The sequence below is a fragment of the Schistosoma mansoni genome, chromosome 4 (genome assembly GCF_000237925.1).
Source record: "Schistosoma mansoni strain Puerto Rico chromosome 4, complete genome".
Classification (NCBI taxonomy): Eukaryota; Metazoa; Platyhelminthes; class Trematoda; order Strigeidida; family Schistosomatidae; genus Schistosoma; species Schistosoma mansoni.
Genome location: NC_031498.1, coordinates 30945831 through 30961101, shown reverse-complemented (window position 1 = coordinate 30961101; position 15271 = coordinate 30945831).

Genomic DNA, 15271 nt, shown 5'->3' with positions numbered 1-15271 from the left:
CTGAACCCACTGGTGCAGCTAATCTGTCTCATGATAGTCAGTGTACTGATATACCAATGCAGTGTGCTAGTTTGCCTCTCATACCCCTAGTGGCTCTAGATAACCAGGACATATCTGATGGAGACGCCAATGCCATTCTTTCCAGTGTAATATCTGAAGCCTGCAATCAAACACCTAATTCTATTGTGAAGGCTCCTAAAACACTGCTAAGACTAAACAGTCTATACCAATTAGGAAGAAAGTTGATAAAAAACCTTCTGCTTCTGGACCGAATACCAAAAATATGTCAACGGCCTTACCGAACAAAAGTATAATTTCTGAAAGCATGCTTAACCCTACTCATCGTGAGGGAGGTTATAAGGACACATTTCGTTCAAATGTCACATGAGACAGCCACTACAACCATCATGTAAGCAGGCCTACTTTTAGACAGACGGCAATGAACCAACGTGCCCCATGGTTTCCCTCAAATGTTATAAATACTAAACTTACAAGATGTAACTCTTATCATCACTTTCGCAATGGGGAAGATGGAATACTAGGTTACGCACCATCAACGCAACCCCAGCTTGCAGGCCCCTGACTTAATTGTCCACCAAGACAATTACAGCAAATTATTCCACCTTACCAAAATAAGGATTTTTTTAAGCCTCCAGAAATCACTTGTTCCACTAGCACTACAATTCGCTCAAGCTATAGCTCATATGATCCGGCAAACACATTAAACCATAGTTCAGGCATAGCTAGAACTCATACCTTCGATAAGGATGCTCTCGGTTTTTTTATACTACACACTGCCTTTTTAAACTTATTACTTATTAACGCACGTTCACTTCTGAACAAAATTTCAGCCTTGAGAACCTTAGCCTTTCTAGCCAAGCCTTCTTTTATACTTATCACTGAAACATGGTGTTATCAAGCAGTAGCCGATTCCGAATTAAATATCCAGAACTATCGACTATATCGCTGTGACAGAGAAACTAAGCGAGGAGGCGGTTGTCTTATATTTGCTTTGGATACCTTAACAACCAATAAAGTTGAAGATAGTATCTTGAATAGTTTACCAGAATCGATCTGGATATCAATCAATACCCTAAACCATAGTCTACTCCTAGGTTGTATATATAGAGCTCCTGATAGTACTGATAATTTGATAGATTGTATTATCAATGCATTTATACACGCATCTACTCTAAACTTCAGCGCTAAGATTATCACTGGTGATTTCAATTATCCTGGGATTAACTGGAGTACCGGTAGTTGTCAGTCTAGCAATGATGAATTTTTATCAATCCTCAATCTGTACTGCTGGTCACAGTGTGTTCGTACCCCAACAAGGAAGATAATATACTTGATCTAATATTTAGTAGAGATTTCATCCCCCTATCTGTACAAGTATACAACGAGTTTGAAAGCAGTGATCATAAGATAGTCGCTTGTGCTCTCCCCATCTATCCCTCCCACAGCCGACCAATTCAAAGATCCTGAAATTATAGAGACTATGAGCATGCAGACTGGGACCTCTTGCGCTCACTGGTCAAACTCTCAGACTGGGATGAATTCTTCTCATGTAAGAGTCTCACAGGTGCCATCAACATAATCTATTTGATTGTTAACTTTTGTCTAGATTCCTGTGCACCAATTGAGACTTACAGGATTAGTAAACATTACGAATTATATATACCAGCTAATTATCGTAATAAACTACGACGCCTACAGAAACGTTATTTTAAATCTAACGACTTCACAGTAGTTACACATATAACAATAATTTTTAACCAAATTAAGTAGGAACACAGGTTAAATGCCATTAATGAAGAGCTATTAGCACTAAGTACTAGCTCAAAAGTGCAAAACCTAATCCGCCTTTACAATAAACGTGCTAAACCAACTCAAAATGTTGATATACCATGCATCCTGCATAATAATAATAGTATTATATATGATCCAAAAACTATAGCAGACCGTTTCAGTGGTAATTTTTCAAATGGCAAACAATCCATAAATGGCTCTGTTTCAAGAGTTATATGCATGACTGGTATCTCAATTAAATTTAACTCCTTCACATGTCTGAAAATTAGTAAGTTTATAAATAACCTCAAGGTTTCGAAAGGTCACAGAGCAGACGGGATTTCATCATTTTTCTACAAATATGGTGGTCCATATATTCCACTTCTTCTCCTTAAGCTGTATACTCTCTCTATGAAATCAGGCTCTTATCCTGACCGTTGGAAAACCGCGTACATCATACCACGTTACAAATCCGAAGATTAGACTAACATGAACAACTATCGGCCAATAAATATTACTCCAGTTATCTCTAGGATTATGGAAAAAATTATTAGTGACGAACTATCCAACTATTTATTGACTGAACAATTTATTGATAATACATTATCGTGTCGAGTACAGTGTAATTGTAAAAGATTAGCGTTCAGTTGTCTCTAATGAAGATGACGAAGTGCCAACAAATAAAATAACAAACAACTAGTAGACTGTTATCTCGCATCACATTCTCTCTCGAACCATCACCAATGAGCATAATACCTATTGAAGCTGTGTGTTCCGAGATCGAATTCGTCAAATAACATCAGTTCCCTTAAGAATACAGGTACACCTTGCTGATTAGTGACATGTAGCAGGAGAATCGGGTTCAGAGTTTCCTGTTGATCACCTCCAAACATCATCTTATCTGTTTACTCACTTGAAGATTTGAGGGAATCGACTACTTAGTATACTGCAAAAACACTTTGATAATAAAATTTCCTTAATATTTATTTCAAATTCAATTGTTCTGTAAACTGTAGGTTGATTGCATGATTGTGAATGTTCGAATAATGGTGGATAGTGTGTGTTGGGTTTATTAAAGCATGTGAATTGGGTGAGTTTGTATAAGTTCAGTTCGTTGAGCGTGATAAGAATTTTAGAAATGATAATGAATGTCACTCTCTATCATTACATTCATATGACTGATAATCAGTGATGATAACCGACACTACAAGACCATAGATAATAATAAACATAAGCAAAGAGGCTAACTATGGTTTTACTAATATTGTCAATTGAAATCATACATTCCTTGTTAAAAACAGCTTTTTCATTAGCATTAATTGAAATTGTAGTAAAGGAGAACACTAGTGAGGACAAACGTATGTACTTGAATAGAGAATTACAGAATCCCCCAGAACAATCTGAGGACCACACAGTAAACACATTTTTCGCAAAATGTCAACCAATTATCTCTTCAACTACTCAAATGAAATTTCATTAGATGTTCACTGCACAGCTCATCAATTAGCGATGGTCTTAAGAACGTTGAAACGTGATCCCATGGTTCTGTGGATAACTGCTTGTGGCCCATCGCGCACACTCTTTTTATTGTAGAGCACTTGATGTGTTGGCTTTGTGCTTCAAAATGACCTTCCACCGGAGACATAAGTTGATGGGATAAGGTGAAGTATCACACTTTCAGAGTTGTCTCTTTATAATCATTGCATCAGTTATGATAAAGCAACATTACTTTACATGTGGGCGGTTTGATGATTGTACATTATTGCTGTCACAGGCTTATGTACTCATTAGCTCGACATCGCCCTCGAGCATTAGGTTACTGCTTTTAGTTTTACTAATCTCACAACAAAAAGTTTGACAAAGTATGACGGTAAGCAATACATTTTATAGCCTACATATATTAGTTGATTTATGACGGTAGGCAGGCCTGATCAACACGTCAAGGTAACAACTGCGTTCAGTCTCACTGTTTATATACATCATTATTAAACCACGTTAGAAATTGTTCTCAAGCACGTAGAAAATACTTACTTCTAAGAGGTGAATAAATTATTACACGAAGAGTAAGATGAATATTCTATGTAATTTGTCTATTTAAATTGATCTATTTTAACTCCGCCTGTAGCTCTTCTAGAGTTACTGCCGGTCCCAAGCCCGGGTAAAGGAGGAGGGTCTGGCACGGGGTTAGCGACCCCATCCCGTAGAAAAGCTAACTCGCTAAAAAAACGCTAACCAGAAAAAATAATTCAAACCATTTAAACTCTGCCCTCATTCTCGTTATTTTAGTAATATAACTTCACACAACTTCAAATTAACCGCTGATTGGTTGAAATGCTCCTTGATGACTCACGAGCTTGTCATTTCGCTTGCGAGAAAAATGCAGGGTCATCCCAACAGTTATAAAACCTAGTGAACTTGGGCCACAAAATCAGTTAATTGAAAGTGAAAAGTATCAGTCAGATGATATCAAAGGCCGCTGCAGGAATATGAATTAGAAGGCTTTTACCAATCTTATCCTCTAAAGAAATGACTGACTTGTGATAAAATCTAGATTATAGATGAGAGGGGGTTTTGTGGAGAATTTAGTATTTTCACTTTTGAAATCATGAGTCAATTGAAGCTAGACCGCCATCGAAAACCTGGAAGCACTGGACGGCCGTTTCGTTAACATTAACACCGTTGGATGCCGGCTCAGCGGTCTACCGGTTAAGGGCTCTGGCTCGAGACTTCGATGGTGATATAGCTTCAATTGACTCATGATTTCAACAGCGGAAATCTAGATTATCAGCATGGGGTTGTGGAGGCTTAAGTTTTTCATTGAGCTCATGAACCGATTGATGTTAGACCACCGTTGAAAATCTGGAGGCACTGGACGGCCGGTTGGTCCTACTGTGGGTCTCATTGTTTATATACATCATTATTTAACCATGTTAGAAATTGTTCTCAAGCACGTAGAAAATGCTTACTTCTAAGAGGTGAAAAATTATTACACGAAGAGTAAGATGAATATTCTATGTATTTCATCTATTTAAAGTCCGTATGAATATACGACAGATGAATTTTGCTAGTTATAACTTCACCAGATTAAGTAATTTTCAAACGATAATCTTTAACTACTGAAATGAAATTTCAGTAGATTTTCACTACACAAATAATTGTGTTCATATGGCTAATTGATGGGTGACCATGTTTTCAATGACTTCCAGTTCAAGCTGAATTCAGCTCGTTTTTGAAGGAAACGAAGAAGATGATCCATGAAATGTGTTCATACCTTATCCTATAAGAATTTAAAAAGTAACTTAAGTAAACAGATAGATAGAGATTCCCAAATTTGCTCTATTCTCTCCTCAAATTAAAAAGAAACAAAGAAGGAGATTAACTTCATGTTATGCAATGTTGTTTTGATCAATTTTACAAACCTCAATTGAAATCAATTCCATGAATGATTAGTAATGTATCATATGTTGTATGAAAGAAGATGAAGATTCATAGTAGAATGTGTTTGTCTTTTGTTATTTAATATGCCTGAGTATAAATTTATAACGATATTACGATTACTACAAACTCATCAGCAAACGCGTCAATGTCCGACTACTTTGACTGTTGTAAGCCAAGTTTAACAAATGGAAGAAATCATTGCATAAGATCATAGAAGTAGGAATAATGCCCGTCAGCTGAACTGACGAGCTTTAGGTCTTGTGAACTGCATTATACACTTAAACCACGGACACAGAATATAGTGATTTATTAACTGATATCAATTAACGGGTGGTGTGGCACAATCAACCTGTTTTTGTTGAGGAGTCACAGATGAAGATGAACCGCGGTTCAATACTTCATGGTTTTCAGTGGTTTTCTAACTTACATTAGTTCGTGATGTTAATTATATTCAACGATCAGTACAAACCATTATTGATGATAAGTAACAATTGTGCATTATTTATTACTTTTGTAAAATAACAATGATAAGTTTGATGTAGTTCATTGTCAGTAAGGTAAACATAATTTCGGTTGTTTTATTATTTCGTTTAACATGGCTATGTCAATCAATAAATTAATATTTTATTGATGGTGAACATAAGAATATCTGGTAGCACAATGTTTAGAAGATCAAAAAGGGGGGGGAAAGGATGAGAACAGAAATCAGTTGATATGGAAATGGTGGAACACATGAAATCTGTGACAGTTGATTGACAGTTTTGGAAATGAGGAATAAGCTGTATTATTATGCAATTTTACTAAGATATTCTGTAAATCTACTTTAACATACATAAGACTATCTCTATTTGTGTTCGCATACACTACTACTTGAATGATTTTAAATATCTTTGATAATTATGTAAAACTTTACTATTTTACCACATGCTTACTACATGCTTGATAAATCAACACACCTTTTACATTTATAATTCATTGAAGACCATATTGTGCAGTCAAAAGGGATAGGTATGATTAAAATGATTCAGAAAATGACATTGTGCGGCAGAAACGCATTATAATGAATAAACCGTATTTATTTCATCTCAACATTATATGAGCCTTTACAATCTTGTCACTGAAGACTATTACATCGACAATTTAGTTATGAATGTGTGCATAAGTGTCTGTGACAATTCATATACAGACATTAGGTATATCATCGGTCGAGATCTTAAGATTTAGCAGTTTTTTACTAAATGTCAAACATTTATCAAGTGTTCTTCCGCTTCTTCAGTTTTTTTTTCATGAGGTTTTCACTAACCTAAAATTCAGTGGTCCGCAAATGTGTTTCACTGTGTTTGATGGATGTTAAAGTACTCAAACCTTTGACACTCGGGTCCCTCTAAATAAATCAGTCAGAAGCATTGATTAATAAACATCAAATATCATCCATTCAATTCACTATTCATTATACACCATTGTTAGTAATGATGACACACGAAAATTTCACAAATACTGGTAGAATGTGCATTCGTACAATCATATAAATTATCTCTTGGTAACTGATATTCAGTGTGCTAAGTATACACTAGTTTATACCTTGTTGACGAATAATTTGTTTCGTAAAATTTGTGTTCTGGATGTCACATCTGATCGCGATCCTAATATCAATCGACACCTTTATAATTGACGTCTTAATTAAACAGACAATACAGATCATATATTTTTCAATGGAGGATCAAAATTCACTGTTCTGGGATTCAAAACGGAAATTCGACATTCTCTTACTATTTCTCATAACGTGATGCTTAATTTTCAAATAATCACACTTCTTTGATTAAAATCGCTTCATTGGAATTCACCTTGATTAGTTGTTTAGATATGTTCTGTAAAATATCAAAAACCTAGTAGTTTTTACTAAACATCAAAATTTCAATGGTTTGAGCTTCTTCAAATCAACGGATTTCATCGGCGTATTGTGACAATTGACTCGATCTACGGTTTTCATTTCGTACGTTTGATATCACGACGCATCCAATGACCTGAAGAAGTAATACATTTTCAAAAGCTTATAGTGAGCGACGATTCGATCCTAAGTATACTGGTTCCACGTAAAGGAAGCATTGTACCTATATCTGATTAGAAACCGTCACAGGCGCGAATAGTAAAATTTAATTTACATGTTACACACCATTCAATAGCACTTGATTAGATAAGTAACAAGAAGGAAACCCTATTGGAAAATATTAATCCATTCAAAAGTTATGAACAATGAAAAAATAGTTTGAAGACTGATTTCTGACAAGGGATTCAGATGCCTGTTAAAATACTTTCATATTCTACGGTTGATCACAGTTGAACATTGTAGTTATATAATACACCCTTGTTGGCCAGTGTAATTTTACATTACTTTTCAGGAGAGCTAGACACCATCCACACATTCATATGACAATCCAAACAGTACAGTTTAATCTCGTTTAACAGGAGAGACAGGCATCGTCCAGCTAAGGCTTAACTTGTGCAGTATAGCTCAATCCGTCTAACAGGAGAACCAGACACTATATACGCTTCAACGCTACAATCTGAACAGCACAGCTCAATCCTGTGGCGCAACCACACAGGTACCAAGCACCCTGGTCGACCATTCGCACTATTCATATACACATTCACATCACATGTATCAAATGTATTTCGATCAGTGATTGAGCTTAAAAACCATTGTCTGGTGTCGGAATACTAATACAACACCACCAAGATCATTTTTATTTCTTTTGCGAAATTTTCATGTTCCCGACTTTCCAAACCCTGAGTTAGGGGTTTCACCTTTTTGAGGCCATGTTCCGGCTGCTGAGGAAACTGGGAAAAATGGATTTGGAGTGGACATGTTTCACTTCGTGGAAATCATCGAACTTCATCACGAGTCAAGCGCTGATTTTTAATCTTGAAAATAAATGAAAAAGTGGAATTCCAAAGAACACACTATGTCGATAATGAAAAGGAGACATAACAATGACCGGCTGCAACTTGAAACAAGGGAACAGGGTTGATTAAAAGAGTTAGATGAATAGTACTGGCGGTTGGTCTATGCTCCTTCATGAGGAGTAACAGGAATAAGTAAAAATAGGTAATTTCGAAATCATTACATGTGACAAGTTATTGGCGTTTCATTCATTAGCTTCACATATCTAACTATATCTTTCAAATTTAGATATACACACATTAAAATGATGCATTTGCTATCTGATACATAATGAAAAATAATAGATACAATTGTTCATTCAATATTATTGCATGAAATTCAACAATCAGATACTACTTAGTTAGTAATTGATTGGGAAAATTAAAAATTTCCATCTATAAATATTCAATAATAATGAGGGGGATTATTATGACCAATCAATTTTGTAAGAACAATCACAAAATACTCTTATTCATAATCTTAAGAACAATTTTAAACCAATTTATTCATTCTTCTTGATTCATTTTTTGACCCGGTTAACCATTCACTTATCAAACTTGAATGTTTTTATATAAACCTTTATGTGTTAAATTCTTATACTACTCATCACATGTCTGTAGCTTATTTTTGTGTCAGTATAAGTATTGATCAACGCCTGAATAAGTGCAGTTGGCTCACACGACTTCTGTACCACGAGTCCTATCGCTTCTTTCACTTTTCTTCTCTCCGTTTCTTCCTTCGTTTGTTTTAATTAACGATTGTAGAAAAAAAAATTAATTTAATTCCGTTATTTTCTAACGCGGATAAAGTTGAAAGTTATATACAAAGATAGGCAACATATATATTTCGATAGCGATCATACATTAATCATCAATTGTTTGATCTAACTTCAGTCAGGACTCAGGCAAGTAAACTTTGTCCAGAAATTTTATAAATATTGAAAAGACGGATCAAAGATTTCTAGATTGTTTTGTTGGTTAGCAGAAATGTCCTTTCTTTTGGGCAAATACATCCCTAAATAAAGATAAGTATATATATATATATACTATGTTTCGTGCCTTCTCTTCTAGTTCTATCCAATTGTTGTTCATTCTTCTCATATCCGTCTTGATATCTTAGCGTAATGTGTTCTTTGGGCTTCCAGATGAAGCTCGTTCTTGTGGCGCAGTTAAAAAATGATCTTTTGAAAGCTTTCAAACACCGCACGAGTCTAATTGCCAAAATCTCTATGCTTTGAAATTCTTATTTATTCTCTTATCATAATTATGTCACCTAATTGCTCAATTAATCATTACTAAGATCATTTATAAAATGATCTCATTCAATGAATATTCATATTACATAATTTCACATATTTAATATTCGTTGACCGAACAATTAATCAGATTCATTTTCTACTGCATTATGTTATTGATATTGATTTTAGCTGTTGTTCTCATAAATTCAATTGGCATATAGATTGAATTAAGGATACATTTTAAACCGTTTGTTTCACTTTAATTACAACTCACGTGATAGAATCAACGAGGTCCAAGTGTTGATGTTCTTACTTGAAATTCAAACTGATTGTCATTAACTTTAAACTATGATGCTCTAAACAATAAATCAATAGGTCTAGGGCGCGTACACGTTTGTTGATCATTTGTGATCGAAATCATTTTACTCGATTGAGTTTGACTGATTGAAGTTATTAACACATCGTAATGAGAAAATTCAAATCAATACATAAAATCTTATTTTCAATGAATAAGTTATTCACTCAAATGTCACATTTGCCTAATGAACAACACAGATTTGTTTATGTAATGACCTGTATGTCTACAAAGGAGTAAGTTGACTAACATCTTTATTCTTTCCAAGCACAATCTGTTTCAAATAGAGAAAGAAGGTAAAAGGTTCTTTCTATTCTTGTTGTCATATCGATGTATTTAGATTGATCTGTTTTTATTTATAAACACAATAGGAATAAACATGAATAATTCGCTTAATAAGTCTTCACATGAACTGTTCAATAATAATACTTCAATTTACGAAGAAAAGTTTAGTTTTCAATGATTCATTGTATGATGATGTTCAAGAGCATCAACTAACCAGTCACATTCTGATCACACTATTGGGTCATGATCAGTGACCTAATGAAACGGATAACATTCATTCAAATTTAGTAGATGGTTGTCATATTACTCTCCATCTCTCTCATCTTTGCCAGTGATTGGTTATTATTAGTTCACGATAATACACAAAATACTCTATTGATTAACAAAACGATATCAAAATTTATATAATACGTTTCAATGGATTATTAATTGACAGTTATATATACCACCTGTTCATGAATATCTACAAGTTTCCGTCTGTGTTAATTTGCATTCTGTGGGGATGAATAAGTGAAATCGCTAGGTAGAAAATTTGTTACAGCTTGAAAAGTAAGAAAACCAGTCGTATCTCAAACATCATGTGGTCAAATGATGAGTCACTTTAGGAGGAATAGGAATTGCAGTGATCAAAACAGTGTTAAATCATATCCGATATGAGAAGTATATCATCCATCGCAATGAATGATATCTCAAACTCATCCATACGAAATTTTGATTGACATAAAGTAAATCGCCTATTAACTATAATAGTTAATGCACAAGTTCAGTAAAGAAATAGAGTGCAATAAATCATGGTCTGTATCTAGAACAATAAATGTCAGTTGCTTGATTGATGGAATAAAAACAAAATTGACCTCTATTGTATATTCAAAATATCCGACATTATTATTTATTATCATTTCTGGTTTCATAGAAACAATAAACTTTCTCCGTCACTGTGAATGACCTATTGAATAAAATTCATGAATGAGAAATTAAAAAGCGGGAATGTCGTCACTTTCCCAGGTAGTATCATTAACTCGTCTTCTTGATTTTAATGGCAAGCCAAATTTCATGACTCTTGTTAACCTCTTCTTATGCTCTTTTGTACAAATACACCAAACTACTGTTGATTGGTTAGTAGTTTGAAGTATTTTCCAACCTTTTTATGAGTCATTTTGTATAATGAGTGATGCACTGTTCCCAAAAACCATCCATCTTATTTAATTATACACATCGTCATAGGTTTTATTTCTTGCTTTCAATTTACATCACTATTTCTTCTTTTGGTATTCATGTTGTCACCTTTTATTTGCTACATGTGAAAGACCTTTTTATCTCGAAGTACATACCTAAATTTATTTCCCATAGTCGTTGATCTTCTCTGATTGACACAAATGTATCATGTTTGCTCACATTTATTACACATCTTAGTTGTGATTCGTTAGATATTAGGCGCAAATCTGTATAAACGCTAGATGGATTAACCACAGATACTACTGATACTTCCAATGCTTCATATTCTACTGAGTTTCAGAAATGTCAGGGATCACCACTGACACAAGAGAACACAAATTTCCTACTCAATCCCTTTAGGATTGTAAAGGTCAGTTCAATATCTCCTTGACAGTTTAAATTTTTTTTGTTTTTGAAAAACTAGGTGAATGTTTATTTAGACAGTATCTGTTATTGTTTTAATCTACTAGTTCAAATTTCAGTTTACTGTGGAACTGTCATCGAAAGAATGAATATCATTTAGTATTAAACTGGAATGAATTGGCTAGGACAGAGTTCAAAGGAGAATCCTAAAGGGCGCTTATCGATCCTGCTCAAGGGATAAAAAACAAACGTAAGCAGGTAAGTAGTGATTGGACCCAAAGTAACCGCCTGAAGGTCATTTCCAGAATGATCAATTACGTTACATTATGTGGTAAGTGTGAAATAATCATTAAATGAGATTTCAACCAAAACTCAAATCTTGATGAACAAGTAGAATAACTTACAAGACAAGCTCTTACTTTATGTCAAAACGCAACTGTGTCTTCAAATTCGGATGTGTCAAATGTAATGCTTTCTATGTTGTAGAATCATCTCGCGTAATGTTAACTAGCGCCAAAGATTATCTTTGATACAAAAACAAACCACCTAATAATTCCGTGAAACTGGATATATCACAATATATATTTTCAATAACAGTTCACGTCATTTTCAACAACCATCAAATGGATATAAGAAGCAACAAAATGCCACACAAAGGTTTTTCCAATTACAAACAAAAGAGAGTAGCTGAAGCGCTACATATAATGCATAATCCTACTGCTGTGAATAGAAAAGGAAGCTTGAATATCCATCCAACTTGGACTACACATTCAAGCTTCTCTGTCTGATATTATTTACATTTCGAACTATTTTCATGCATGAAAGTTAAACCTTGCTCATTCTCACAACAAAGTTTACACACTTTTTCATCTCTGACGCCTTACATATACACACAAGTTTATATACACGTTACAGATAAATTACCTTGACCGAAATGACAAGACATTGACTTGTTTAGATCTGTTTTTTGACTGATCGTACTTTATACTCATGCTTTGTTCCTTTGTGCTACTTAAACGTGCATTAATTATTAATTGGTTATTCATTCTCCTAAGAAGTGATTCACACTGATTTACGAAACTTCGGAAGTCTAATTTTTCTACTCACTGTGGTTTCTACAACTGCATTAGTTTCTATTTATAACAATCTATCAAGTACACAATTGGTTTGAAATTATCAATTCAAAAATCACTGATACTATCAAATATATGGGAGAAGAATGGTAGGATTAAAATCAAAGTGTATTGAAATGCTGATCTCGCTGACGAAATATCAAGTTACAATCGCAGTAAATCAGACGGTTCATTAGATGAGGTTTTTGGAATATGCGTTACACGTAGTCTGAAACTCGTTGAATCATTCTCAACGTACAGAGTGTGAAATGAACTCATCTCAGATCTGTCCTGTGTAAGAACGTCTACTGGTAAAAATTCATCACCGTCATGTAATCAACAGGATGAAATAAGATCTTTCTTCATCATATAGAATAGGTTTAATAACTCAACATCAGAAATTATTAGCATTTGGAAACCAGCATTACTCAAAAGCCGAAATAATCACCTGATACCAGTTTTTGCAAACTGAAATGTTCAACAATGAATAAAAATTTATGAAAACTTCATGAATAACCACAATGTTCAAGATGGACATATTCTGGAATAACAAACACACAATCGTCGGTTAGCAGTGAATATAAACACCACACCTTCAGGTATATCAATCGGTGTTAACTGGAATGAATAAAAAGGTTGAACTGACAAATTGGGTTTTAATGTACAAAAAAATCTGGACAAAAGTAACTAGTAGTCATATGATCAACTTTCCTCAGTAAATCGCTGGAACAATAATCTCTCTGTTACCATTATCCAGATGATTTTTATACATTCGTTCTTGACTACATGAACTTAAATTATTAAATTATTCCTTTCATAGATTCCTTATGTTTAAATCAGTGAAAAAACCACTTCCTTCACTGTTTACGAATGCCATCTCTTTCCCAACATGATCAGGTTGAACAAATCAAAGTAACATTAATAGCTGTAGATCAGTGTAATGTTATTGAGGAATGGCGTGAATTAAGTCCTTCAGGACGAGAAGGTAAATGGGTGAGTTCAAGTGATCACATCAGCTTTTTTTATGAAAAACACAACAGCATCTCTTCAGAGTAAATGTTTCACAATACGTTAAACTTACGAATCGGGTAATAATGCACATGAAATGTAGCAAAAAGTAATCAGTAGGCACATTATCAACATTCCTCAATTATTCGCAATCAGAAAAATCTCTGTGTTATCATTATTCAGATGATTTTGCATACATTCAAGCTTGACAAGATGAACCTAAATTAATACATAATTCATTTTATAGATTCCACAGGCTGAAATCAGTTCAAAAACTATTTCGCTTACTGTTTACGATTTCGATGGACTTTCCAAACATGATCAGATTGAACAAAATGAAGTATCAATAAGTGCTGTAGATTTAAGCAATAAGATTGAGGAATGGCGTGAATTAGGTCATTCAGAAAGTGAAGGTGAATAAGTAAGTTTAAGTGATCACACTGGATTTTCTTTTAAAAAACCACAATTGTGACTCTTCAAAGTAATTTTTTACGCTACGTTGTGTCTATGTGTACTTATTCTTGCTAATTACTTCCATGAAATGAAAACAGCATACGTAAGAATGTCAGTTTGTTGAGGTCGGTTTGAAGAATCCTCGTGTGTCAACCCATATATCCTCACCTATATTATTGCTGGAATAGCAAAGTGAGATTGTTTGGCTTGGTGATGCAGGCTAATTGGCTTGGAACATATGTCTGATTCTTACTTTTGACAAACTGCAACCATCCAATACTAGAACTTGATCAACATGTTAGATTGTATCATATTACAGTTCAATCAATGAGATATAATAAAATGTATAAATTGCCAGATAAGTATGTTATTCGCCATCTCTCTTTGTAATGAATGCATCGTCAATACTAATCACTACACTTATCTATTAGTTACCAATTGTTCTGTATTTTGCCTAAATTGACCAAGGTGATTGATTCATAAAGACAGATTGATTCGTAGTAAACGTTGTCAATTTATGATCAAACATCAGTCGTGGACCGAATGAATCTGTGTTCCCTTTGTGTTACAAGAAAGCATCATTTTGACATATATCCCGATAACTAAAACTTAAGAGTTATTTCCGTCCAAACAATCGGAAGAAATTATATCACCTCGCATTTAATGTAGGGAAAAACATGTGGTATAAGATTGTTTTCAGTTGACCAGTTCAAAAATCGTCTGAATAGCACATTTTTGACAGGTATTTACAAAATGCAATGCATTGAACGAGAAATGCTATTTCTTTGTATGTGCACGTCCTGTTTATTTGTGAACGGTGCATTTGAGATCATTTCCTGCTCAATACTCAATTCATTATGGCTATATTGAAGTATAGAAAATGAAGCAGAAGAAGAGAGCACCGAACAACAGAGCATATGTTATGCTACTCAGTGATATAATATTCATATTATATATAGATTCAAATTGATAAGGGTTGACGGTGACAGTGTTAATGTAAAGAATCATCGGGTCGGTGACTTAACTTAGTGGATTCTCTGATTAGAATGGCCAAACATTGAAGGTTCCTATAA